The following is a 25,896-nucleotide window of genomic DNA, read 5'->3' on the forward strand; positions in this document are numbered from 1 at the left end:
TTCCATGTTTATACAGATAGCGGTGTAGATATTTCCATGTTCATACAGATAGCAGTGTAGATATCTCTATCTTAATACAGATGGCCGTGTAGATATTTATATTTTCATACAGATGGCGGTGCAGATATTTCCATGTTCATACAGATGGCGGTGTAGATATTTCCATGTTCATACAGATAACGGTGTAGTTATTTCAAAGTGTAAAGAGATAGCTGTGTAGATATTTAAATGTATATGCAGATAGAAGTGTAGATATTTCCATTTTCATGTAGATAGCGGTGTAGCTATCTCCATCTTAATATAGATGGCGGTGTACGTATTTATATGTTCATACAGATGGCATTGCAGATATTTCCATGTTCATACAGATTGCGGTGTAGATATTTGTATGTTTATAGAGATAGCGCTGTAGTTATTTCCATGTGTAAGGAGATAGCTTTGTAGATATTTCCATGTATATGCAGATCGCTGTGTAGATATTTCCATTTTCATGCAGATAGCCGTGTAGATATTTCCATGTTCAAACAGATAGCGGTGTAGATATTTCCATTCTCATACAGATAGCAGTGTAGATATTTCCATGTTTATACAGATAGCGGTGAAGATGTATGCATGTTTACACAGATAGCGGTGTAGATATTTCCATCTTCATACAGATAGCGGTTTAGATATTTCCATGTTCATCCAGATGGCTGTGTAGATATATCCATGTTCCTACAGATGGCGGTGAAGATATTTCCATGTTCATACAGATAGCGATGTAGTTATTTCCATGTGTAAAGAGATAGCTGTGTAGATATTTCCATGTATATGCAGATAGCTGTGTAGATATTTCCATTTTCATGCAGATAGCGGTTTAGATATTTCCATGTTCAAACAGATAGCGGTGTAGATATTTCCATGTTCATACAGATAGCGGTGTAGATATTTCCATGTTTATACAGATAGCGGTGAAGGTGTATGCATGTTTACACAGATAGCGGTGTAGATATTCCCATGTTCATACAGATCGCGGTGTAGATTTTTCCATGTTCATCCAGATGTATGTGTAGAAATATCCATGTTCATACAGATGGCTGTGAAGATATTTCCACATTCATTCAGATAGCGGTGTAGATATTTCCAATGTCATACAGATAGCGGTGTAGATATTTCCATGTTCATACAGATGGCTGTGTAGATATATCCATGTTCATACAGATGGCGTTGAAGATATTTCCATGTTCAAACAGATAGCGGTGTAGATATATCCATGTTCATACAGATAGCGGTGTAGATATTTCCATGTTCATACAGATAGCGGTGTAGATATTTCCATGTTTATACAGATAGCAGTGGAGATATCCCTATCTTAATACAGATGGCGGTGTAGATATTTCCATGTTCATACAGGTAACGGTGTAGTTATTTCCATGTGTAAAGAGATAGCAGTGTACATATTTAAATGTATATACAGATAGCAGTGTAGATATTTCCATTTTCATGCAGATAGTGGTATAGATATTTCCATGTTCAAACAGATAGTGTTGTAGATATTTCCATGTTCATAGAGATAGCGGTGTAGATATTTCCATGTTCATAAAGATAGCGGTGTAGATATTTCCATGTTTATACAGATAGCGGTGAAGATGTATGCATGTTTACACAGATAGCGGTGTAGATATTTCCATGTTCATCCAGATGGCTGTGTAGATATATCCATGTTCATACAGATAGCGGTGTAGCTATTTCCATGTTCATACAGATAGCGGTGTAGATATTTCCATGTTCATACAGATAGCGGTTCTGATATTTCCATGTTTATACAGGCAGCGTTGTAGATATTTCCATGTTTATACAGATAGCGGTTTAGATATTTCCTTCTCAATACAGATGGCGGCGTAGATATTTATATGTTCTTACAGATGGCGGTGCAGATATTTCCATGTTCATACACATAGCGGTGTAGTTATTTTCATGTGTAAAGAGATTGCTTTGTAGATATTTCCATGTATATGCAGATAGCTGTGTAGATATTTCCATTATCATGCAGATAGCGGTTTAGATATTTCCATGTTCAAACAGATAGCGGTGTAGATATTTCCATGTTCATTCAGATAGCGGTGTAGATATTTCCATGTTTATACAGATAGCGGTGGAGGTGTATGCATGTTTACACAGATAGCGGTGTAGATATTCCCATGTTCATACTGATCGCGGTGTAGATTTTTCCATGTTCATCCAGATGGATGTGTAGACATATCCATGCTCATACAGATGGCGGTGAAGATATTTCCATGTTCATACAGATAGCGGTGTAGATATTTCCATGTTCATACAGATAGCGGTGTAGATATTTCCATGTTCACACAGATGGCTGTGTAGATATATCCATGTTCATACAGATGGCGTTGAAGATATTTCCATGTTCATACAGATAGTGGTGTAGCTATTTCCATGTTCATACAGATAGCGGTGTAGATATTTCCATGTTCAGATAGCGGTGTAGATATTTTCATGTTCATACAGATAGCGGTGCTGATATTTCCATGTTTATACAGGTAGCGGTGTAGATATTTCCATGTTTATACAGATAGCGGTGTAGATATTTCCAAGTTTACACAGATAGCGGTGTAGATATCTCCATCTTAATATAGATGGCGGTGTAGATATTTATATGTTCATACAGATGGCGGTGCCGATATTTCCATGTTGATACAGATGGCGGTGTAGATATTTGTAAGTTTATAGAGATAGCGCTGTAGTTATTTCCATGTGTAAAGAGATAGCTTTGTAGATATTTCCATGTATATGCAGACCGCTGTGTAGATATTTCCATTTTCATGCAGATAGTGGTGTAGATATTTCCATGTTCAAACAGATAGCGGTGTAGTTATTTCCATGTTCATACAGATAGCAGTGTAGATATTTCCATGTTTATATAGATAGTGGTGAAGATGTATGCATGTTTACACAGATAGCGTTGTAGATATTTCCATCTTCATACTGATAGCGGTGTAGATATTTCCATTTTCATCCAGATGGCTGTGTAGATATATCCATGTTCATACAGATGGCGGTGAAGTTATTTCCATGTTCATACAGATAGCGGTGTAGTTATTTCCACGTGTAAAGAGATAGCTGTGTAGATATTTCCATGTATATGCAGATAGCTGTGTAGATATTTCCATTTTCATGCAGATAGCGCTTTAGATATTTCCATGTTCAAACAGATAGCGGTGTAGATATTTCCATGTTCATACAGACAGCGGTGTAGATATTTCCATGGTTATACAGATAGCGGTGAAGGTGTATGCATGTTTACACAGATAGCGGTGTACATATTTCCATGTTCATACAGATCGCGGTGTAGATATTTCCATGTTCATCCAGATGGCTGTGTAGCCATATCCATTTTCATATAGATGGCTGTGAAGTTATGTCCATGTTCATACAGATAGCGGTGTAGATATTTCCATGTTCATACAGATAGCGGTTCTGATATTTCCATGTTTATACAGGCAGCGTTGTAGATATTTCCATGTTTATACAGATAGCGGTTTAGATATTTCCTTCTTAATACAGATGGCGGCGTAGATATTTATATGTTCATACAGATGGCGGTGCAGATATTTCCATGTTCATACACATAGCGGTGTAGTTATTTCCATGTGTAAAGAGATAGCTTTGTAGATATTTCCATGTATATGCAGATAGCTGTGTAGATATTTCCATTTTCATGCAGATAGCGGTTTAGATATTTCCATGTTCAAACAGATAGCGGTGTAGATATTTCCATGTTCATACAGATAGCGGTGTACATATTTTCATGTTTATACAGATAGCGGTGGAGGTGTATGCATGTTTACACAGATAGCGGTGTAGATATTCCCATGTTCATACAGATCGCGGTGTAGATTTTTCCATGTTCATCCAGATGGATGTGTAGACATATCCATGTTCATACAGATGGCGGTGAAGATATTTCCATGTTCATACAGATAGCGGTGTAGATATTTCCATGTTCATACAGATAGCGGTGTAGATATTTCCATGTTCACACAGATGGCTGTGTAGATATATCCATGTTCATACAGATGGCGTTGAAGATATTTCCATGTTCATACAGATAGCGGTGTAGCTATTTCCATGTTCATACAGATAGCGGTGTAGATATTTCCATGTTCAGATAGCGGTGTAGATATTTCCATGTTCATACAGATAGCGGTGCTGATATTTCCATGTTTATACAGGTAGCGGTGTAGATATTTCCATGTTTATACAGATAGCGGTGTAGATATTTCCAAGTTTATACAGATAGCGGTGTAGATATCTCCATTTTAATATAGATGGTGGTGTAGATATTTATATGTTCATACAGATGGCGGTGCAGATATTTCCATGTTCATACAGATGGCGGTGTAGATATTTGTATGTTTATAGAGATAGCGCTGTAGTTATTTCCATGTGTAAAGAGACAGCTTTGTAGATATTTCCATGTATATGCAGACCGCTGTGTAGATATTTCCATTTTCATGCAGATAGTGGTGTAGATATTTCCATGTTCAAACAGATAGCGGTGTAGTTATTTCCATGTTCATACAGATAGCAGTGTAGATATTTCCATGTTTATATAGATAGCGGTGAAGATGTATGCATGTTTACACAGATAGCGTTGTAGATATTTCCATCTTCATACTGATAGCGGTGTAGATATTTCCATGTTCATCCAGATGGCTGTGTAGATATATCCATGTTCATACAGATGGCGGTGAAGATATTTCCATGTTCATACAGATAGCGGTGTAGTTATTTCCACGTGTAAAGAGATAGCTGTGTAGATATTTCCATGTATATGCAGATAGCTGTGTAGATATTTCCATTTTCATGCAGATAGCGCTTTAGATATTTCCATGTTCAAACAGATAGCGGTGTAGATATTTCCATGTTCATACAGATAGCGGTGTAGATATTTCCATGGTTATACAGATAGCGGTGAAGGTGTATGCATGTTTACACAGATAGCGGTGTACATATTTCCATGTTCATACAGATCGCGGTGTAGATATTTCCATGTTCATCCAGATGGCTCTTTAGTCATATCCATTTTCATATAGATGGCTGTGAAGTTATTTCCATGTTCATACAGATAGCGGTGTAGATATTTCCATGTTCATACAGATAGCTGTGTAGATATTTCCGTGTTCATACAGATGGCTGTGTAGATATATCCATGTTCATACAGATGGCGGTAAAGATATTTCCATGTTCATACAGATAGCGGTGTAGATATATCCATGTTCATACAGATAGCGGTGTAGATATTTCCATGTTCATACCGATAGCGGTGCTGATATTTCCAAGTTTATACAGGTAGCGGTGTAGATATTTCCATGTTTATACAGATAGCGGTGTAGATATTTCCATGTTTATAGAGATAGCGGTGTAGATATTTCCATCTTTATACAGATAGCGGTGTAGATATCTCCTTCTTAATACAGATGGCGGTGTAGATATTTATATGTTCATACAGATGGCGGTGCAGATATTTCCATGTTCATACAGATGGCGGTGTAGATATTACCATGTTTATAGAGATAGCGGTGTAGTTATTTCCATGTATAAAGAGATAGCTGTGTAGATATTTCCATGTATATGCAGATAGCTGTGTAGATATTTCCATTTTCATGGAGACAGCGGTGTAGATATTTCCATGTTCATTCAGATAGCGGTTCTGATATTTCCATGTTTATACAGATGGCTGTGTAGATATATCCATGTTCATACAGATGGCATTGAAAATATTTCCATGTTCATACAGATAGCGGTGTAGCTACTTCCAAGTTCATACAGATAGCGGTGTAGATATTTATATGTTCAGATAGCGGTGTAGATATTTCCATGTTCATACAGATAGCGGTGCTGATATTTCCATGTTTATACAGGTAGCGGTGTAGATATTTCCATGTTTATACAGATAGTGGTGTAGATATTTCCATGTTTATACAGATAGCGGTGTAGATATCTCCATCTTAATACAGATGGCGGTGTAGATATTTATATGTTCATACAGATGGCGGTGCAGATATTTCCATGTTCATACAGATGGCGGTGTAGATATTTGTATGTTTATAGAGATAGCGCTGTAGTTATTTCCATGTGTAAAGAGATATCTTTGTAGATATTTCCATGTATATGCAGATCGCTGTGTAGATATTTCCATTTTCATGCAGATAGTGGTGTAGATATTTCCATGTTCAAACAGATAGCGGTGTAGATATTTCCATGTTCATACAGATAGCAGTGTAGATATTTCCATGTTTATATAGATAGCGGTGAAGATGTATGCATGTATACACAGATAGCGTTGTTGATATTTCCATCTTCATACAGATAGCGGTGTAGATATTTCCATGTTCATCCAGATGGCTGTGTAGATATATCCATGTTCATACAGATAGCGGTGAAGATATTTCCATGTTCATATAGATAGCTGTGCTGATATTTCCATGTTTATACAGGTAGTGTTGTAGATATTTCCATCTTTATACAGATAGCGGTGTAGATATTTCCATGTTTATACAGATAGCGGTGTAGATATTTCCATGTTTATACAGATAGCAGTGGAGATATCTCTATCTTAATACAGATGGCAGTGTAGATATTTATATTTTCATACAGATGGCGGTGCAGATATTACCATGTTCATACAGATGGCGGTGTAGTTATTTCATGTTCATACAGGTAACGGTGTAGTTATTTCCATGTGTAAAGAGATAGCAGTGTATATATTTAAATGTATATGCAGATAGCAGTGTAGATATTTCCATTTTCATGCAGATAGTGTTGTAGATATTTCCACATTCAAACAGATAGCGGTGTAGATATTTCCATGTTCATACAGATAGCGGTGTAGCTATTTCCATGTTCATAAAGATAGCGGTGTAGATATTTCCATGTTTATACAGATAGCGGTGAAGATGTATGCATGTTTACACTGATAGCGGTGTAGATATTTCCATGTTCATCCAGATGGCTGTGTAGATATATCCATGTTCATGCAGATAGCGGTGTAGCTATTTCCATGTTCATACAGATAGCGGTGTAGATATTTCCATGTTCATTCAGATAGCGGTTCTGATATTTCCATGTTTATACAGGCAGCGTTGTAGATATTTCCATGTTTATACAGATAGCGGTTTAGATATTTCCTTCTAAATACAGATGGCGGCGTAGATATTTATATGTTCATACAGATGGTGGTGTAGATATTTCCATGTTTATAGAGATAGCGGTGTAGTTATTTCCATGTGTAAAGGGATAGCTGTGTAGATATTTCCATGTATATGCAGATAGCTGTGTATGTATTTCCATTTTCATGCAGATAGCGGTATAGATATTTCCATGTTCAAACAGATAGCGGTATAGATATTTCCATGTTCATAGAGATAGCGGTGTAGATACTTCCATGTTCATATAGATGGAGGGGCTGATATTTCCATGTTCATACAGAGAGCGGTGCTGATATTTCCATGTTTATACAGATAGCGGTGTAGGTATTTCCATGTTTGTACAGATAGCGGTGTAGATATTTCCAAGTTTATACAGATAGCGGTGTAGATATCTCCATCATAATACAGATGGCGTTGTAGATATTTATATGTTTATACAGGTGGCGGTGCAGATATTTCCATGTTCATACAGATGGCGGTGTAGATATTTCCATGTTTATAGAGATAGCGGTGTAGTTATTTCCATGTGTAAAGAGATAGCTTTGTAGATATTTCCATGTATATGCAGATAGCTGTGTAGATATTTCTATTTTCATGCAGATAGCGGTTTAGATATTTCCACGTTCGTACAGATAGCGGTGTAGATATTTCCATGTTTATTCAGATCGCGGTGTAGATATCTCCATCTTAATACAGATGGCGGTGTAGATATTTATATGTTCATACAGATGGCGGTGCAGATATTTCCATGTTCATACAGATGGCCGTGTAGATATTTCCATGTTCATACAGATAGCGGTGTAGTTATTTCCATGTGTAAAGAGATAGCTGTGTAGATATTTCCTTGTATATGCAGATAGCTGTGTAGATATTTCCATTTTCATGCAGATAGCGGTGTATGTATTTCCATCTTCAAACAGATAGCGGTGTAGATATTTCCATGTTCATACAGATAGCGGTGTAGATATTTCCTTGTTTATACAGATAGCGGTGAAGATGTATGCATGTTTACACAGATAGCGGTGTGGATATTTCCATGTTCATCCAGAGGGCTGTGTAGATATATCCATGTTCATACAGATAGCGGTGTAGATATTTCCATGTTCATACAGATAGCGGTGTAGATATTTCCATGTTCATACAGATAGCGGTGTAGATATTTCCATGTTCATACAGATGGCGGTGTAGATATTTCCATGTTCATACAGATAACGGTGTAGTTATTTCAAAGTGTAAAGAGATAGCTGTGTAGATATTTAAATGTATATGCAGATAGAAGTGTAGATATTTCCATTTTCATGTAGATAGCGGTGTAGCTATCTCCATCTTAATATAGATGGCGGTGTACGTATTTATATGTTCATACAGATGGCATTGCAGATATTTCCATGTTCATACAGATGGCGGTGTAGATATTTGTATGTTTATAGAGATAGCGCTGTAGTTATTTCCATGTGTAAGGAGATAGCTTTGTAGATATTTCCATGTATATGCAGATCGCTGTGTAGATATTTCCATTTTCATGCAGATAGCCGTGTAGATATTTCCATGTTCAAACAGATAGCGGTGTAGATATTTCCATTCTCATACAGATAGCAGTGTAGATATTTCCATGTTTATACAGATAGCGGTGAAGATGTATGCATGTTTACACAGATAGCGGTGTAGATAATTCCATCTTCATACAGATAGCGGTTTAGATATTTCCATGTTCATCCAGATGGCTGTGTAGATATATCCATGTTCCTACAGATGGCGGTGAAGATATTTCCATGTTCATACAGATAGCGATGTAGTTATTTCCATGTGTAAAGAGATAGCTGTGTAGATATTTCCATGTATATGCAGATAGCTGTGTAGATATTTCCATTTTCATGCAGATAGCGGTTTAGATATTTCCATGTTCAAACAGATAGCGGTGTAGATATTTCCATGTTCATACAGATAGCGGTGTAGATATTTCCATGTTTATACAGATAGCGGTGAAGGTGTATGCATGTTTACACAGATAGCGGTGTAGATATTCCCATGTTCATACAGATCGCGGTGTAGATTTTTCTATGTTCATCCAGATGGATGTGTAGACATATCCATGTTCATACAGATGGCTGTGAAGATATTTCCACATTCATTCAGATAGCGGTGTAGATATTTCCAATGTCATACAGATAGCGGTGTAGATATTTCCATGTTCATACAGATGGCTGTGTAGATATATCCATGTTCATACAGATGGCGTTGAAGATATTTCCATGTTCATACAGATAGCGGTGTAGATATATCCATGTTCATACAGATAGCGGTGTAGATATTTCCATGTTCATACAGATAGCGGTGTAGATATTTCCATGTTTATACAGATAGCAGTGGAGATATCCCTATCTTAATACAGATGGCGGTGTAGATATTTCCATGTTCATACAGGTAACGGTGTAGTTATTTCCATGTGTAAAGAGATAGCAGTGTACATATTTAAATGTATATACAGATAGCAGTGTAGATATTTCCATTTTCATGCAGATAGTGGTATAGATATTTCCATGTTCAAACAGATAGTGTTGTAGATATTTCCATGTTCATAGAGATAGCGGTGTAGATATTTCCATGTTCATAAAGATAGCGGTGTAGATATTTCCATGTTTATACAGATAGCGGTGAAGATGTATGCATGTTTACACAGATAGCGGTGTAGATATTTCCATGTTCATCCAGATGGCTGTGTAGATATATCCATGTTCATACAGATAGCGGTGTAGCTATTTCCATGTTCATACAGATAGCGGTGTAGATATTTCCATGTTCATACAGATAGCGGTTCTGATATTTCCATGTTTATACAGGCAGCGTTGTAGATATTTCCATGTTTATACAGATAGCGGTTTAGATATTTCCTTCTCAATACAGATGGCGGCGTAGATATTTATATGTTCTTACAGATGGCGGTGCAGATATTTCCATGTTCATACACATAGCGGTGTAGTTATTTTCATGTGTAAAGAGATTGCTTTGTAGATATTTCCATGTATATGCAGATAGCTGTGTAGATATTTCCATTATCATGCAGATAGCGGTTTAGATATTTCCATGTTCAAACAGATAGCGGTGTAGATATTTCCATGTTCATTCAGATAGCGGTGTAGATATTTCCATGTTTATACAGATAGCGGTGGAGGTGTATGAATGTTTACACAGATAGCGGTGTAGATATTCCCATGTTCATACTGATCGCGGTGTAGATTTTTCCATGTTCATCCAGATGGATGTGTAGACATATCCATGCTCATACAGATGGCGGTGAAGATATTTCCATGTTCATACAGATAGCGGTGTAGATATTTCCATGTTCATACAGATAGCGGTGTAGATATTTCCATGTTCACACAGATGGCTGTGTAGATATATCCATGTTCATACAGATGGCGTTGAAGATATTTCCATGTTCATACAGATAGTGGTGTAGCTATTTCCATGTTCATACAGATAGCGGTGTAGATATTTCCATGTTCAGATAGCGGTGTAGATATTTTCATGTTCATACAGATAGCGGTGCTGATATTTCCATGTTTATACAGGTAGCGGTGTAGATATTTCCATGTTTATACAGATAGCGGTGTAGATATTTCCAAGTTTACACAGATAGCGGTGTAGATATCTCCATCTTAATATAGATGGCGGTGTAGATATTTATATGTTCATACAGATGGCGGTGCCGATATTTCCATGTTCATACAGATGGCGGTGTAGATATTTGTAAGTTTATAGAGATAGCGCTGTAGTTATTTCCATGTGTAAAGAGATAGCTTTGTAGATATTTCCATGTATATGCAGACCGCTGTGTAGTTATTTCCATTTTCATGCAGATAGTGGTGTAGATATTTCCATGTTCAAACAGATAGCGGTGTAGTTATTTCCATGTTCATACAGATAGCAGTGTAGATATTTCCATGTTTATATAGATAGCGGTGAAGATGTATGCATGTTTACACAGATAGCGTTGTAGATATTTCCATCTTCATACTGATAGCGGTGTAGATATTTCCATTTTCATCCAGATGGCTGTGTAGATATATCCATGTTCATACAGATGGCGGTGAAGTTATTTCCATGTTCATACAGATAGCGGTGTAGTTATTTCCACGTGTAAAGAGATAGCTGTGTAGATATTTCCATGTATATGCAGATAGCTGTGTAGATATTTCCATTTTCATGCAGATAGCGCTTTAGATATTTCCATGTTCAAACAGATAGCGGTGTAGATATTTCCATGTTCATACAGACAGCGGTGTAGATATTTCCATGGTTATACAGATAGCGGTGAAGGTGTATGCATGTTTACACAGATAGCGGTGTACATATTTCCATGTTCATACAGATCGCGGTGTAGATATTTCCATGTTCATCCAGATGGCTGTGTAGCCATATCCATTTTCATATAGATGGCTGTGAAGTTATGTCCATGTTCATACAGATAGCGGTGTAGATATTTCCATGTTCATACAGATAGCGGTTCTGATATTTCCATGTTTATACAGGCAGCGTTGTAGATATTTCCATGTTTATACAGATAGCGGTTTAGATATTTCCTTCTTAATACAGATGGCGGCGTAGATATTTATATGTTCATACAGATGGCGGTGCAGATATTTCCATGTTCATACACATAGCGGTGTAGTTATTTCCATGTGTAAAGAGATAGCTTTGTAGATATTTCCATGTATATGCAGATAGCTGTGTAGATATTTCCATTTTCATGCAGATAGCGGTTTAGATATTTCCATGTTCAAACAGATAGCGGTGTAGATATTTCCATGTTCATACAGATAGCGGTGTACATATTTTCATGTTTATACAGATAGCGGTGGAGGTGTATGCATGTTTACACAGATAGCGGTGTAGATATTCCCATGTTCATACAGATCGCGGTGTAGATTTTTCCATGTTCATCCAGATGGATGTGTAGACATATCCATGTTCATACAGATGGCGGTGAAGATATTTCCATGTTCATACAGATAGCGGTGTAGATATTTCCATGTTCATACAGATAGCGGTGTAGATATTTCCATGTTCACACAGATGGCTGTGTAGATATATCCATGTTCATACAGATGGCGTTGAAGATATTTCCATGTTCATACAGATAGCGGTGTAGCTATTTCCATGTTCATACAGATAGCGGTGTAGATATTTCCATGTTCAGATAGCGGTGTAGATATTTCCATGTTCATACAGATAGCGGTGCTGATATTTCCATGTTTATACAGGTAGCGGTGTAGATATTTCCATGTTTATACAGATAGCGGTGTAGATATTTCCAAGTTTATACAGATAGCGGTGTAGATATCTCCATTTTAATATAGATGGTGGTGTAGATATTTATATGTTCATACAGATGGCGGTGCAGATATTTCCATGTTCATACAGATGGCGGTGTAGATATTTGTATGTTTATAGAGATAGCGCTGTAGTTATTTCCATGTGTAAAGAGACAGCTTTGTAGATATTTCCATGTATATGCAGACCGCTGTGTAGATATTTCCATTTTCATGCAGATAGTGGTGTAGATATTTCCATGTTCAAACAGATAGCGGTGTAGTTATTTCCATGTTCATACAGATAGCAGTGTAGATATTTCCATGTTTATATAGATAGCGGTGAAGATGTATGCATGTTTACACAGATAGCGTTGTAGATATTTCCATCTTCATACTGATAGCGGTGTAGATATTTCCATGTTCATCCAGATGGCTGTGTAGATATATCCATGTTCATACAGATGGCGGTGAAGATATTTCCATGTTCATACAGATAGCGGTGTAGTTATTTCCACGTGTAAAGAGATAGCTGTGTAGATATTTCCATGTATATGCAGATAGCTGTGTAGATATTTCCATTTTCATGCAGATAGCGGTTTAGATAATTCCATGTTCAAACAGATAGCGGTGTAGATATTTCCATGTTCATACAGATAGCGGTGTAGATATTTCTATGGTTATACAGATAGCGGTGAAGGTTTATGCATGTTTACACAGATAGCGGTGTAGATATTTCCATGTTCATACAGATGGCGGTGTAGATATTTCCATGTTCATCCAGATGGCTGTGTAGCCATATCCATTTTCATACAGATGGCGGTGAAGATATTTCCATGTTCGTACAGATAGCGGTGTAGATGTTTCCATGTTCATACAGATAGCGGTGTAGATATTTCCATGTTCATACAGATGGCTGTGTAGATATATCCATGTTCATACAGATGGCCGTAAAGATATTTCCATGTTCATACAGATAGCGGTGTAGCTATTTCCATGTTCATACAGATATCGGTGTAGATATTTCCATGTTCATACAAATAGCGGTGCTGATATTTCCATGTTTATACAGGTAGCGGTGTAGATATTTCCATGTTTATACAGATAGCGGTGTAGATATTTCCATGTTTATACAGATAGCGGTGAATATATTTCCATGTTTATACAGATAGCGGTGTAGATATCTCCTTCTTAATACAGATGGCGGTGTAGATATTTATATGTTCATACAGATGGCGGTGCAGATATTTCCATGTTCATACAGATGGCGGTGTAGATATTTCCATGTTTATAGAGATAGCGGTGTAGTTATTTCCATGTGTAAAGAGATAGCTGTGTAGATATTTCCATGTATATGCAGATATCTGTTTAGATATTTCCATTTTCATGCAGACAGCGGTGTAGATATTTCCATGTTCATACAGATAGCGGTGTATGTATTTCCATGTTCATACAGATAGCGGTGTAGATATTTCCATGTTCATACAGATAGCGGTGTAGATATTTCCATGTTCATATAGATAGCAGTGCTGATATTTCCATGTTTATACAGGTAGTGGTGTAGATATTTCCATGTATATACAGATAGCGGTGTAGATATTTCCATGTTTATACAGATAGCGGTGTAGATATTTCCATGTTCATACAGATAGCAGTGTAGATATCTCTATCTTAATACAGATGGCCGTGTAGATATTTATATTTTCATACAGATGGCGGTGCAGATATTTCCATGTTCATACAGATGGCGGTGTAGATATTTCCATGTTCATACAGATAACGGTGTAGTTATTTCAAAGTGTAAAGAGATAGCTGTGTAGATATTTAAATGTATATGCAGATAGAAGTGTAGATATTTCCATTTTCATGTAGATAGCGGTGTAGCTATCTCCATCTTAATATAGATGGCGGTGTACGTATTTATATGTTCATACAGATGGCATTGCAGATATTTCCATGTTCATACAGATTGCGGTGTAGATATTTGTATGTTTATAGAGATAGCGCTGTAGTTATTTCCATGTGTAAGGAGATAGCTTTGTAGATATTTCCATGTATATGCAGATCGCTGTGTAGATATTTCCATTTTCATGCAGATAGCCGTGTAGATATTTCCATGTTCAAACAGATAGCGGTGTAGATATTTCCATTCTCATACAGATAGCAGTGTAGATATTTCCATGTTTATACAGATAGCGGTGAAGATGTATGCATGTTTACACAGATAGCGGTGTAGATATTTCCATCTTCATACAGATAGCGGTTTAGATATTTCCATGTTCATCCAGATGGCTGTGTAGATATATCCATGTTCCTACAGATGGCGGTGAAGATATTTCCATGTTCATACAGATAGCGATGTAGTTATTTCCATGTGTAAAGAGATAGCTGTGTAGATATTTCCATGTATATGCAGATAGCTGTGTAGATATTTCCATTTTCATGCAGATAGCGGTTTAGATATTTCCATGTTCAAACAGATAGCGGTGTAGATATTTCCATGTTCATACAGATAGCGGTGTAGATATTTCCATGTTTATACAGATAGCGGTGAAGGTGTATGCATGTTTACACAGATAGCGGTGTAGATATTCCCATGTTCATACAGATCGCGGTGTAGATTTTTCCATGTTCATCCAGATGTATGTGTAGAAATATCCATGTTCATACAGATGGCTGTGAAGATATTTCCACATTCATTCAGATAGCGGTGTAGATATTTCCAATGTCATACAGATAGCGGTGTAGATATTTCCATGTTCATACAGATGGCTGTGTAGATATATCCATGTTCATACAGATGGCGTTGAAGATATTTCCATGTTCAAACAGATAGCGTTGTAGATATATCCATGTTCATACAGATAGCGGTGTAGATATTTCCATGTTCATACAGATAGCGGTGTAGATATTTCCATGTTTATACAGATAGCAGTGGAGATATCCCTATCTTAATACAGATGGCGGTGTAGATATTTCCATGTTCATACAGGTAACGGTGTAGTTATTTCCATGTGTAAAGAGATAGCAGTGTACATATTTAAATGTATATACAGATAGCAGTGTAGATATTTCCATTTTCATGCAGATAGTGGTATAGATATTTCCATGTTCAAACAGATAGTGTTGTAGATATTTCCATGTTCATAGAGATAGCGGTGTAGATATTTCCATGTTCATAAAGATAGCGGTGTAGATATTTCCATGTTTATACAGATAGCGGTGAAGATGTATGCATGTTTACACAGATAGCGGTGTAGATATTTCCATGTTCATCCAGATGGCTGTGTAGATATATCCATGTTCATACAGATAGCGGTGTAGCTATTTCCATGTTCATACAGATAGCGGTGTAGATATTTCCATGTTCATACAGATAGCGGTTCTGATATTTCCATGTTTATACAGGCAGCGTTGTAGATATTTCCATGTTTATACAGATAGCGGTTTAGATATTTCCTTCTCAATACAGATGGCGGCGTAGATATTTATATGTTCTTACAGATGGCGGTGCAGATATTTCCATGTTCATACACATAGCGGTGTAGTTATTTTCATGTGTAAAGAGATTGCTTTGTAGATATTTCCATGTATATGCAGATAGCTGTGTAGATATTTCCATTATCATGCAGATAGCGGTTTAGATATTTCCATGTTCAAACAGATAGCGGTGTAGATATTTCCATGTTCATTCAGATAGCGGTGTAGATATTTCCATGTTTATACAGATAGCGGTGGAGGTGTATGCATGTTTACACAGATAGCGGTGTAGATATTCCCATGTTCATACTGATCGCGGTGTAGATTTTTCCATGTTCATCCAGATGGATGTGTAGACATATCCATGCTCATACAGATGGCGGTGAAGATATTTCCATGTTCATACAGATAGCGGTGTAGATATTTCCATGTTCATACAGATAGCGGTGTAGATATTTCCATGTTCACACAGATGGCTGTGTAGATATATCCATGTTCATACAGATGGCGTTGAAGATATTTCCATGTTCATACAGATAGTGGTGTAGCTATTTCCATGTTCATACAGATAGCGGTGTAGATATTTCCATGTTCAGATAGCGGTGTAGATATTTTCATGTTCATACAGATAGCGGTGCTGATATTTCCATGTTTATACAGGTAGCGGTGTAGATATTTCCATGTTTATACAGATAGCGGTGTAGATATTTCCAAGTTTACACAGATAGCGGTGTAGATATCTCCATCTTAATATAGATGGCGGTGTAGATATTTATATGTTCATACAGATGGCGGTGCCGATATTTCCATGTTCATACAGATGGCGGTGTAGATATTTGTAAGTTTATAGAGATAGCGCTGTAGTTATTTCCATGTGTAAAGAGATAGCTTTGTAGATATTTCCATGTATATGCAGACCGCTGTGTAGATATTTCCATTTTCATGCAGATAGTGGTGTAGATATTTCCATGTTCAAACAGATAGCGGTGTAGTTATTTCCATGTTCATACAGATAGCAGTGTAGATATTTCCATGTTTATATAGATAGTGGTGAAGATGTATGCATGTTTACACAGATAGCGTTGTAGATATTTCCATCTTCATACTGATAGCGGTGTAGATATTTCCATTTTCATCCAGATGGCTGTGTAGATATATCCATGTTCATACAGATGGCGGTGAAGTTATTTCCATGTTCATACAGATAGCGGTGTAGTTATTTCCACGTGTAAAGAGATAGCTGTGTAGATATTTCCATGTATATGCAGATAGCTGTGTAGATATTTCCATTTTCATGCAGATAGCGCTTTAGATATTTCCATGTTCAAACAGATAGCGGTGTAGATATTTCCATGTTCATACAGACAGCGGTGTAGATATTTCCATGGTTATACAGATAGCGGTGAAGGTGTATGCATGTTTACACAGATAGCGGTGTACATATTTCCATGTTCATACAGATCGCGGTGTAGATATTTCCATGTTCATCCAGATGGCTGTGTAGCCATATCCATTTTCATATAGATGGCTGTGAAGTTATGTCCATGTTCATACAGATAGCGGTGTAGATATTTCCATGTTCATACAGATAGCGGTTCTGATATTTCCATGTTTATACAGGCAGCGTTGTAGATATTTCCATGTTTATACAGATAGCGGTTTAGATATTTCCTTCTTAATACAGATGGCGGCGTAGATATTTATATGTTCATACAGATGGCGGTGCAGATATTTCCATGTTCATACACATAGCGGTGTAGTTATTTCCATGTGTAAAGAGATAGCTTTGTAGATATTTCCATGTATATGCAGATAGCTGTGTAGATATTTCCATTTTCATGCAGATAGCGGTTTAGATATTTCCATGTTCAAACAGATAGCGGTGTAGATATTTCCATGTTCATACAGATAGCGGTGTACATATTTTCATGTTTATACAGATAGCGGTGGAGGTGTATGCATGTTTACACAGATAGCGGTGTAGATATTCCCATGTTCATACAGATCGCGGTGTAGATTTTTCCATGTTCATCCAGATGGATGTGTAGACATATCCATGTTCATACAGATGGCGGTGAAGATATTTCCATGTTCATACAGATAGCGGTGTAGATATTTCCATGTTCATACAGATAGCGGTGTAGATATTTCCATGTTCACACAGATGGCTGTGTAGATATATCCATGTTCATACAGATGGCGTTGAAGATATTTCCATGTTCATACAGATAGCGGTGTAGCTATTTCCATGTTCATACAGATAGCGGTGTAGATATTTCCATGTTCAGATAGCGGTGTAGATATTTCCATGTTCATACAGATAGCGGTGCTGATATTTCCATGTTTATACAGGTAGCGGTGTAGATATTTCCATGTTTATACAGATAGCGGTGTAGATATTTCCAAGTTTATACAGATAGCGGTGTAGATATCTCCATTTTAATATAGATGGTGGTGTAGATATTTATATGTTCATACAGATGGCGGTGCAGATATTTCCATGTTCATACAGATGGCGGTGTAGATATTTGTATGTTTATAGAGATAGCGCTGTATTTATTTCCATGTGTAAAGAGACAGCTTTGTAGATATTTCCATGTATATGCAGACCGCTGTGTAGATATTTCCATTTTCATGCAGATAGTGGTGTAGATATTTCCATGTTCAAACAGATAGCGGTGTAGTTATTTCCATGTTCATACAGATAGCAGTGTAGATATTTCCATGTTTATATAGATAGCGGTGAAGATGTATGCATGTTTACACAGATAGCGTTGTAGATATTTCCATCTTCATACTGATAGCGGTGTAGATATTTCCATGTTCATCCAGATGGCTGTGTAGATATATCCATGTTCATACAGATGGCGGTGAAGATATTTCCATGTTCATACAGATAGCGGTGTAGTTATTTCCACGTGTAAAGAGATAGCTGTGTAGATATTTCCATGTATATGCAGATAGCTGTGTAGATATTTCCATTTTCATGCAGATAGCGCTTTAGATATTTCCATGTTCAAACAGATAGCGGTGTAGATATTTCCATGTTCATACAGATAGCGGTGTAGATATTTCCATGGTTATACAGATAGCGGTGAAGGTGTATGCATGTTTACACAGATAGCGGTGTACATATTTCCATGTTCATACAGATCGCGGTGTAGATATTTCCATGTTCATCCAGATGGCTCTTTAGTCATATCCATTTTCATATAGATGGCTGTGAAGTTATTTCCATGTTCATACAGATAGCGGTGTAGATATTTCCATGTTCATACAGATAGCTGTGTAGATATTTCCGTGTTCATACAGATGGCTGTGTAGATATATCCATGTTCATACAGATGGCGGTAAAGATATTTCCATGTTCATACAGATAGCGGTGTAGATATATCCATGTTCATACAGATAGCGGTGTAGATATTTCCATGTTCATACCGATAGCGGTGCTGATATTTCCAAGTTTATACAGGTAGCGGTGTAGATATTTCCATGTTTATACAGATAGCGGTGTAGATATTTCCATGTTTATAGAGATAGCGGTGTAGATATTTCCATCTTTATACAGATAGCGGTGTAGATATCTCCTTCTTAATACAGATGGCGGTGTAGATATTTATATGTTCATACAGATGGCGGTGCAGATATTTCCATGTTCATACAGATGGCGGTGTAGATATTACCATGTTTATAGAGATAGCGGTGTAGTTATTTCCATGTATAAAGAGATAGCTGTGTAGATATTTCCATGTATATGCAGATAGCTGTGTAGATATTTCCATTTTCATGGAGACAGCGGTGTAGATATTTCCATGTTCATTCAGATAGCGGTTCTGATATTTCCATGTTTATACAGATGGCTGTGTAGATATATCCATGTTCATACAGATGGCATTGAAAATATTTCCATGTTCATACAGATAGCGGTGTAGCTACTTCCAAGTTCATACAGATAGCGGTGTAGATATTTATATGTTCAGATAGCGGTGTAGATATTTCCATGTTCATACAGATAGCGGTGCTGATATTTCCATGTTTATACAGGTAGCGGTGTAGATATTTCCATGTTTATACAGATAGTGGTGTAGATATTTCCATGTTTATACAGATAGCGGTGTAGATATCTCCATCTTAATACAGATGGCGGTGTAGATATTTATATGTTCATACAGATGGCGGTGCAGATATTTCCATGTTCATACAGATGGCGGTGTAGATATTTGTATGTTTATAGAGATAGCGCTGTAGTTATTTCCATGTGTAAAGAGATATCTTTGTAGATATTTCCATGTATATGCAGATCGCTGTGTAGATATTTCCATTTTCATGCAGATAGTGGTGTAGATATTTCCATGTTCAAACAGATAGCGGTGTAGATATTTCCATGTTCATACAGATAGCAGTGTAGATATTTCCATGTTTATATAGATAGCGGTGAAGATGTATGCATGTATACACAGATAGCGTTGTTGATATTTCCATCTTCATACAGATAGCGGTGTAGATATTTCCATGTTCATCCAGATGGCTGTGTAGATATATCCATGTTCATACAGATAGCGGTGAAGATATTTCCATGTTCATATAGATAGCTGTGCTGATATTTCCATGTTTATACAGGTAGTGTTGTAGATATTTCCATCTTTATACAGATAGCGGTGTAGATATTTCCATGTTTATACAGATAGCGGTGTAGATATTTCCATGTTTATACAGATAGCAGTGGAGATATCTCTATCTTAATACAGATGGCAGTGTAGATATTTATATTTTCATACAGATGGCGGTGCAGATATTACCATGTTCATACAGATGGCGGTGTAGTTATTTCATGTTCATACAGGTAACGGTGTAGTTATTTCCATGTGTAAAGAGATAGCAGTGTATATATTTAAATGTATATGCAGATAGCAGTGTAGATATTTCCATTTTCATGCAGATAGTGTTGTAGATATTTCCACATTCAAACAGATAGCGGTGTAGATATTTCCATGTTCATACAGATAGCGGTGTAGCTATTTCCATGTTCATAAAGATAGCGGTGTAGATATTTCCATGTTTATACAGATAGCGGTGAAGATGTATGCATGTTTACACTGATAGCGGTGTAGATATTTCCATGTTCATCCAGATGGCTGTGTAGATATATCCATGTTCATGCAGATAGCGGTGTAGCTATTTCCATGTTCATACAGATAGCGGTGTAGATATTTCCATGTTCATTCAGATAGCGGTTCTGATATTTCCATGTTTATACAGGCAGCGTTGTAGATATTTCCATGTTTATACAGATAGCGGTTTAGATATTTCCTTCTAAATACAGATGGCGGCGTAGATATTTATATGTTCATACAGATGGTGGTGTAGATATTTCCATGTTTATAGAGATAGCGGTGTAGTTATTTCCATGTGTAAAGGGATAGCTGTGTAGATATTTCCATGTATATGCAGATAGCTGTGTATGTATTTCCATTTTCATGCAGATAGCGGTATAGATATTTCCATGTTCAAACAGATAGCGGTATAGATATTTCCATGTTCATAGAGATAGCGGTGTAGATACTTCCATGTTCATATAGATGGAGGGGCTGATATTTCCATGTTCATACAGAGAGCGGTGCTGATATTTCCATGTTTATACAGATAGCGGTGTAGGTATTTCCATGTTTGTACAGATAGCGGTGTAGATATTTCCAAGTTTATACAGATAGCGGTGTAGATATCTCCATCATAATACAGATGGCGTTGTAGATATTTATATGTTTATACAGGTGGCGGTGCAGATATTTCCATGTTCATACAGATGGCGGTGTAGATATTTCCATGTTTATAGAGATAGCGGTGTAGTTATTTCCATGTGTAAAGAGATAGCTTTGTAGATATTTCCATGTATATGCAGATAGCTGTGTAGATACTTCTATTTTCATGCAGATAGCGGTTTAGATATTTCCACGTTCGTACAGATAGCGGTGTAGATATTTCCATGTTTATTCAGATCGCGGTGTAGATATCTCCATCTTAATACAGATGGCGGTGTAGATATTTATATGTTCATACAGATGGCGGTGCAGATATTTCCATGTTCATACAGATGGCCGTGTAGATATTTCCATGTTCATACAGATAGCGGTGTAGTTATTTCCATGTGTAAAGAGATAGCTGTGTAGATATTTCCTTGTATATGCAGATAGCTGTGTAGATATTTCCATTTTCATGCAGATAGCGGTGTATGTATTTCCATCTTCAAACAGATAGCGGTGTAGATATTTCCATGTTCATACAGATAGCGGTGTAGATATTTCCTTGTTTATACAGATAGCGGTGAAGATGTATGCATGTTTACACAGATAGCGGTGTGGATATTTCCATGTTCATCCAGAGGGCTGTGTAGATATATCCATGTTCATACAGATAGCGGTGTAGATATTTCCATGTTCATACAGATAGCGGTGTAGATATTTCCATGTTCATACAGATAGCGGTGTAGATATTTCCATGTTCATACAGATAGCGGTGCTGATATTTCCATGTTTATACAGGTAGCGGTGTAGATATTTCCATGTTTATACAGATAGCAGTGTAGATATTTCCATGTTTATACAGATAGCGGTGTAGATATTTCCATGTTTATACAGATAGCGGTGTAGATATCTCCATCTTAATACAGATGGTGGTGTAGATATTTATATGTTCATACAGATGGCGGTGCAGATATTTCCATGTTCATACAGATGGCGGTGTGGATATTTCCATGTTCATACAGACAGCGGTGTAGTTATTTCCATGTGTAAAGATATAGCTGTGTAGATATTTCCATGTATATGCAGATAGCAGTGTAGATATTTCCATTTTCATGCAGATAGCGGTGTAGATATTTCCATGTTCAAACAGATAGCGGTGTAGATATTTCCATGTTCATACAGATAGTGGTGTAGATATTTCCATGTTCATACAGATAGCGGTGTAGATATTTCCATGTTTATACAGATAGCGGTGAAGGTGTATGCATGTTTACACAGATAGCGGTGTAGATATTTCCATGTTCATACAGATAGTGGTGTAGATATTTCCATGTTCCTCCAGATGGTTGTGTAGATATATCCATGTTCATACAGATAGTGGTGTAGATATTTCCATGTTCATACAGATAGCGGTGCTGATATTTCCATGTTTATACAGGCAGCGGTGTAGCTATTTTCATGTTCCTACAGATAGCGGTGTAGATATTTCCATGTTCATACAGATAGCCGTGCTGATATTTCCATGTTTATACAGGCAGCGGTGTAGATATTTCCATGTTTATACAGATAGCGGTTTAGATATTTCCTTCTTAATACAGATGGCGGTGTATTTATATGTTCATACAGATGGCGGTGTAGATATTTCCATGTTTATACAGATAGCAGTGTAGATATCTCCATCTTAATACAGATGGCGGTGTATATATTTATATGTTCATACAGATGGCGGTGTAGATATTTCCATGTTCATACAGATGGCGGTGTAGTTATTTCCATGTTCATGCAGATAGTGGTGTAGTTATTTCCATGTGTAAAGAGATAGCTGTGTAGATATTTAAATGGATATGCAGATAGCAGTGTAGATATTTCCATTTTCATGCAGATAGCGGTGTAGATATTTCCATGTCCAAACAGATAGCTGTGTAGGTATTTCCATGTTCATACAGATAGCGGTGTAGATATTTCCATGTTCATACCGACAGCGGTGCAGATATTTCCATGTTTATACAGATAGTGGTGAAGATGTATGCATGTTTACACAGATAGCGGTGTAGATATTTCCATGTTCATCCAGATGGCTGTGTAGATATATCCATGTTCATACAGATAGCGGTGTAGATATTTCCATGTTCATACAGGTAGCGGTGTAGATATTTCCATGTTCATACAGATAGCGGTGTAGCTATTTCCATTTTCATACACATAACGGTGTAGCTATTTCCATGTTCCTACAGATAGCAGTGTAGATATTTCCATGTTCATACAGATAGCGGTGTAGATATTTCCATTTTCATACAGAGAGCGGTGCTGATATTTCAATGTTCATACAGATAGCGGTTTAGATATTTCCTTCTTAATACAGATGGCGGTGTAGATATTTATATGTTCATACAGATGGTGGTGCAGATATTTCCATGTTCATACAGATGGTGGTGTAGATATTTCCATGTTTATAGATATAGCGGTGTAGTTACTTCCATGTGTAAAGAGATAGCTGTGTAGATATTTCCATGTATATGCAGATAGCTTTGTAGATATTTCCATTTTCATGCAGATAGCGGTGTAGATATTTACATGTTCAAAAAGATAGCGGTGTAGATATTTCCATGTTCATTCAGATTTCTTTGTAGATATTTCCATGTATATGCAGATAGCTGTGTAGATATTTCCATTTTCATGGAGACAGCGGTGTAGATATTTCCATGTTCATTCAGATAGCGGTTCTGATATTTCCATGTTTATACAGATGGCTGTGTAGATATATCCATGTTCATACAGATGGCGTTGAAAATATTTCCATGTTCATACAGATAGCGGTGTAGCTACTTCCAAGTTCATACAGATAGCGGTGTAGATATTTATATGTTCAGATAGCGGTGTAGATATTTCCATGTTCATACAGATAGCGGTGCTGATATTTCCATGTTTATACAGGTAGCGGTGTAGATATTTCCATGTTTATACAGATAGTGGTGTAGATATTTCCATGTTTATACTGATAGCGGTGTAGATATCTCCATCTTAATACAGATGGCGGTGTAGATATTTATATGTTCATACAGATGGCGGTGCAGATATTTCCATGTTCATACAGATGGCGGTGTAGATATTTGTATGTTTATAGAGATAGCGCTGTAGTTATTTCCATGTGTAAAGAGATATCTTTGTAGATATTTCCATGTATATGCAGATCGCTGTGTAGATATTTCCATTTTCATGCAGATAGTGGTGTAGATATTTCCATGTTCAAACAGATAGCGGTGTAGATATTTCCATGTTCATACAGATAGCAGTGTAGATATTTCCATGTTTATATAGATAGCGGTGAAGATGTATGCATGTATACACAGATAGCGTTGTTGATATTTCCATCTTCATACAGATAGCGGTGTAGATATTTCCATGTTCATCCAGATGGCTGTGTAGATATATCCATGTTCATACAGATAGCGGTGAAGATATTTCCATGTTCATATAGATAGCTGTGCTGATATTTCCATGTTTATACAGGTAGTGTTGTAGATATTTCCATCTTTATACAGATAGCGGTGTAGATATTTCCATGTTTATACAGATAGCGGTGTAGATATTTCCATGTTTATACAGATAGCAGTGGAGATATCTCTATCTTAATACAGATGGCAGTGTAGATATTTATATTTTCATACAGATGGCGGTGCAGATATTACCATGTTCATACAGATGGCGGTGTAGTTATTTCATGTTCATACAGGTAACGGTGTAGTTATTTCCATGTGTAAAGAGATAGCAGTGTATATATTTAAATGTATATGCAGATAGCAGTGTAGATATTTCCATTTTCATGCAGATAGTGTTGTAGATATTTCCACGTTCAAACAGATAGCGGTGTAGATATTTCCATGTTCATACAGATAGCGGTGTAGCTATTTCCATGTTCATAAAGATAGCGGTGTAGATATTTCCATGTTTATACAGATAGCGGTGAAGATGTATGCATGTTTACACTGATAGCGGTGTAGATATTTCCATGTTCATCCAGATGGCTGTGTAGATATATCCATGTTCATGCAGATAGCGGTGTAGCTATTTCCATGTTCATACAGATAGCGGTGTAGATATTTCCATGTTCATTCAGATAGCGGTTCTGATATTTCCATGTTTATACAGGCA

Source organism: Gorilla gorilla, chromosome 7 (genome assembly GCF_029281585.2).
Source record: "Gorilla gorilla gorilla isolate KB3781 chromosome 7, NHGRI_mGorGor1-v2.1_pri, whole genome shotgun sequence".
Taxonomy (NCBI): domain Eukaryota; kingdom Metazoa; phylum Chordata; class Mammalia; order Primates; family Hominidae; genus Gorilla; species Gorilla gorilla.